This window comes from Lissotriton vulgaris, unplaced genomic scaffold, assembly GCF_964263255.1.
Source record: "Lissotriton vulgaris unplaced genomic scaffold, aLisVul1.2 SCAFFOLD_409, whole genome shotgun sequence".
NCBI lineage: Eukaryota > Metazoa > Chordata > Amphibia > Caudata > Salamandridae > Lissotriton > Lissotriton vulgaris.
Window position 1 is genome coordinate 1,185,001 of NW_028244340.1, and position 5,000 is coordinate 1,190,000.

Here is a 5,000-nt window from a genome sequence, read left to right on the forward strand (position 1 = left end):
TGGGATCAGAAGCGGGGACCGTGCCAGGTGGGGGCATGGCTGGCTAAGTGCTTTCCACTGCGTATTAAGAGTTTGCGTAGGGCTGGGCGTAGTGCCACTCCGCAAAATTTTGGAAAAAAAAAATTTGTGGAAAACGGTGGCGCGTCCTGGGGGTCCGTGTGCCCTGGACAGGGGTCCCTTGTGCCTGGGCAGACTCCCTGATCTCCCCGGCCTGGTTGGAGCTTGGGAGCCCTGCAGCCCCGGACCCCTGCAGCCCAAGCCCTGCAGTCCCCGAGCCCTGGAGCCCCGGAGCCCCGGAGCCCCGGAGCCCTGCAGCCCCGGAGTCCTGCAGTCCCAGAGCCCCGGAGCCCCCAAGCCCTGCAAGGGCAGGCTGGAGCCCTCCCGCAGAGGCTCGGGCCGGCAGATTGGCGTCATTTCGGTCCCGGCCATCTGGTCGCGCCTCTCGCCTCGGCCATCTGGTCACCCGCAATGCTTTCCTATGGAGCGACCAGATGGCCGGACTTCCCTGGAAGTCCAGATGAGGTGCCATTCGCCTCCCGGATCCCAGCGAGGGCTCCAGGAGGTCGGGCACGTTTGCGCCCTGGGTCCCCTCTGTCACCTCGAGTGCACGGATTACAAGAAAGGGGGGTAATTTTCCTCCGGATTACTAGGGGCAGGGTACGCCCGGACACCCCTCCAAGGCTGGTGGTTCTCTGCCAGGGGGACCAGATGGGCTATGCCTGGGTAACACCACCCGGGGCTTCCTTCCTCCAGGCCAACAGCATGTCAAAGTGCCCAGGACGGGCTCCATGCGTCCCCCGGGTCTCTAGGCCAATGGCATGTCAAAGTGCCCAGGACGGGCTCCATGCGTCCCGGGCAGAGCCAGCCGAGGTTCTGGGCGCTGGGGTCCATCGGGGCCTGCAGAGGCTCTCCCTGGCCTGGGTAGGGTCTGGAAGCTAAGCCCCAAGCCCGCCAAGAGCAGGATGCCGTTTAGGCGCCGGTCGAGCGGGCGAGTGGATTTGTAGAGCCCTGGCCCCAGCCAAGCAGGTTCAGAGCCTCCCCGTGCCAGACTGACGCACCTGAGGGCCCACCGGAGGCCATGCCCGGCCCCCGGCAGCGCATGGGCAGCATATCCCCAGACCTGGTGACCTGGCAGACTGGGACCTGCTGGCAACCTGGCCCTGCCAAGCCCCAGTTCTCTCCCAGGGCTCGACAAATCGACGACCAGATGGCCGGGCTTCCCTGGAAGTCCCGATGAGGTGCCATTCGCCTCCCGGATCCCAGCCAGGGCTCCAGGAGGTCGGGCACATTTGCGCCCTGGGTCACCTCTGTCACCTCGAGTGCACGGATTACGAGAAAGGGGGGTAATTTTCCTCCGGATTAGTAGGTGCAAGGGTATGCCCAAACACCCTCCCGGGGCTGGTGGTTCCCTGCTGTGGACCAGATGGGCGATGCCCGGGCAACACCTCCCAGGCATCCGGGGCTCCCTCCTCCGGCCCGCAGAGTGGCAAAGTACCCGGGACGGGCTCCTTGGGTCCCGGGCCCTGCAACCCCGGAGCCCCGGAGCCCCGGAGCATTGCAGCCGTCGAGCCCTGCAGTCCCCGAGCCCTGCAGCCCCCGAGCCCCACAGGCCCGGGGCAGGCAGATTGGGCGTCATTTCGGTCCCGGCCATCTGGTCGCCCCTCTTGCCTCGGCCATCTGGTCGCCCGCAATGCTTTCCTATGATGGCGACTGGATGGCCGGACTTCCCTGGAAGTCCCGATGAGGTGCCATTCGCCTCCCGGACCCCAGCAAGGGCTCCAGGAGGTCGGGCACATTTGCGCGCTGGGTCCCCTCTGTCACCTCGAGTGCACGGATTACAAGAAAGGGGGGTAATTTTCCTCCGGATTACTAGGGGCAAGGGTATGCCCAGACACCCGGCCTGTGCTGGCGGTCCCCTTCCGGGGACCAGATGGGATGTGCCCCGGGCAACACCTCCCAGGCGTCCGGGGCTCCCTCCTCCGACCCGCGGCGTGGGGAAGAGCCCGGGACGGGCTCCATGGGTCCCGGGACTGGCTCCATGGGTCCCGGGCCCTGCAACCCCGGAGCCCTGCTGCCCTGGAGCCCTGCAGCCCCGAGCCCTAGAGCCCTGCAGCCCCGAGCCCTGGAGCCCTGGAGCCCCGGAGCCCCGGAGCCCCCGAGCCCTGGAGCCCTGGAGCCCTGGAGCCCCGGAGCCCCGGAGCCCTGCAGCCGTGGAGCCCTGCAGTCCCCGAGCCCTGCAGTCCCAGAGCCCAGGGGCCCCGCAGCTCCTGAGCCCTACAGGCCCGGGGCAGACAGATTGGCGTCATTTTGTTCCTGGCCATCTGGTCGCCCCTCTCGCCTCGGCCATCTGGTCGCCTGCAATGCTTTCCTATGGTGTGACCAGATGGCCGGACTTCCCTGGAAGTCCCGATGGGGTGCCATTCGCCTCCCAGGTCCCAGCGAGGGCTCCAGGAGGTCGGGCACTTTTGCGCCCTGGGTCCCCTCTGTCACCTCGTGTGCACGGATTACAAGAAATGGGGGTAATTTTCCTCCGGATTGGTAGGGACAAGGTATTCTGGGACCCCCCTCGGCCTAGCGGTCCTCAGCCGGCAGCTGGACATGCCAGGATGCCGCCCCAGCCCCGGATCCGTCCCTGGGCCTGCCGCGTAGCAGGAAGCCCTGGATGGGGTCCAGGGGCCCGGCCGGGCCCCGGGTCGGGTGCCCCGGCCCTGGGCCCGGTCCCCCGGCATGCCGCACTGACAAAAGACCAGGACGTGGTTTCCTTCGAGCCCGGGGAGCCTCCCCTCGCTCGGCTGAGTTCAGCAGCTCCGGCCGGGGCCCCTGAGGGCCCGGGGAGGGCGGCCTCCCCATCCCAGGCTCTGTCCTTGGTCCTGCTGCGTGGCAGGGTGCCCGGGACGGGGTCCGGAGGGCCCGGGAAGGCTTCCCCTGCGCCTCCGGGCTTGGGAGCCCAGGGGCCCGGCCGGGCCCCGGGTTGTGTGCTACGGCCCTGGGCGCCGTCCACCGACATGCCACACTGCCAAAGCCCCGGGACGGGGCTCCGTTGTGCCCGGGAAGCCTCCCCTTGCCGGGCTGAGTTCAGGAGCTTCGGCCGGGGCCCCCGAGGGCCCGGGGAGGGCGGCCTCCCCATCCCGGGCTCTGTCCTTGGTCCTGCTGCGTGGCAGGGTGCCCGGGACGGGGTCCGGAGGGCCCGGAGAGGCTTCCCCTGCGCCTCCGGGCCCGGGAGCCCCGGCTGGGTCCAGGGGCCCGGCCGGGCCCCGGGTTGTGTGCTACGGCCCTGGGCGCCGTCCACCGACATGCCACACTGCCAAAGCCCCGGGACGGGGCTCCGTTGTGCCCGGGAAGCCTCCCCTTGCCGGGCTGAGTTCAGGAGCTTTGGCCGGGGCCCCCGAGGGCCCGGGGAGGGTGGCCTCCCCATCCCGGGCTCTGTCCTTAGTCCTGCTGCGTGGCAGGGTGCCTGGGACGGGGTCCGGAGGGCCCGGGGAGGCTTCCCCTGCGTCTCCGGGCATTAGAGCCAAGGCTGGGTCCAGGGGCCCGTCCGGGCCCCGGGTCAGGTGCTAGGCCCTGGGCCTCCGGTCCCCAACCCGCCCTTTCCCTGGCGCCAGCTCACTTTTTCGTTGGGGCACAGAGTGACATAGGCTGGCTTGACTTTCGTGCCCGGCCATCTGGTCTCTGGGATCCCCTCGGCCATCTGGTCTCTGGGATCCCCTCGGCCATCTGGTCTCCCGGATCCCCTCGGCCATCTGGTCTCCCGGATCCCCTCGGCCATCTGGTCTCCAGGATCGCCTCGGCCATCTGGTCTCCAGGATCGCCTCGGCCATCTGGTCGCCGGCAATGCTTTCCAATGGGGGCGACCAGATGGCCGAACTTCCCTGGAAGTCCCGATGACGTGCCATTTGCCTCCCGGACCCCAGCGAGGGCTCCAGGAGGCTGGGTACTTTCGCGCCTTGGGTCTCCTCTGTCACCTCAAGTGCACGGATTACAAGAAAGGGGGGTAATTTTCCTCCGGATTACTAGGGAGAGGGTCAGTCAGACCTCCGTGTGGTCTTGCGATTCTGAATCAGGGGAAGGCAGGACCCGGGCATGCCCGCCGGGGCCCCCAGGGGCCCGGGTACGTACCTGCCGCTCAGCCCCCTTGCCGATGGGCCTTTTCCTCCGAGTTTGCTCAGGCAGGCCTCCGCGAGGTCTGGCCATGCTGAGACGGGGCCAGGCAGCACCCGGGCCCGCCCGCCGGGGCCCCCAGGGGCCCAGGAACGCACCTGCCTCTCAGCCCCTTCCCGATGGTTCCTTTTCTCCGAGTTTTTTCCTACAGTCCGACCTCCGATAGGTCCGGCGGTTCTGAATCCGGGGAAGGCAGGACCCAGGCCCGCCCGCCGGGGCCCCCAGCGGCCCGGGTATGCACCTGCCGCTCAGCACCATCGCCGATGGGCCTTTTCCTCCGAGTTTGCTCAGGCAGGCCTCCGGGAGGTCTGGCCATGCCGAGACAGGGCCAGGCAGCACCTGGGCCCGCCTCGCGGGGCCCCCAGGGGCCCGGGTACACACCTGCCTCTCGGCCCCTTCCGATGGTCCATTTTCCTCGGAGTTTGCTCAGGCAGACCTCCGTGAGGTCCGGGGATGCCACGAGATTGTTTCCCCCGGCTGTACTCTCTGATCGATTGGGCACTCTCGGTCCGTTTAGGGATGGACTGCTTGGCCAGCCTCGGCTGTTGTTTCAGGCAAAGAGCTTCCACCCACATGGACCGTCCGACTCGAGGGCCTTCCGCCTGGCGGTAGGCCCTTCCCCCAGCAGAGCGAAGGCCGAGCGGCCCCGGCAGCCCGTGCCCCCCAGTGGTCTGACCCGAGCAGGAGGGGTTGGGTGGCGCCAGGCTCGGATGCTGCTGCCCAGCAGGTCCATAGGCCCCGTGCGCCACGCCGCCACCCCGTTCTGGGAAGGACATGGCTTTTGTAGTTCGGACTGGACTGTTCCCATGGGGCACAGGATCAGAGCTGATTTGCATATCGCC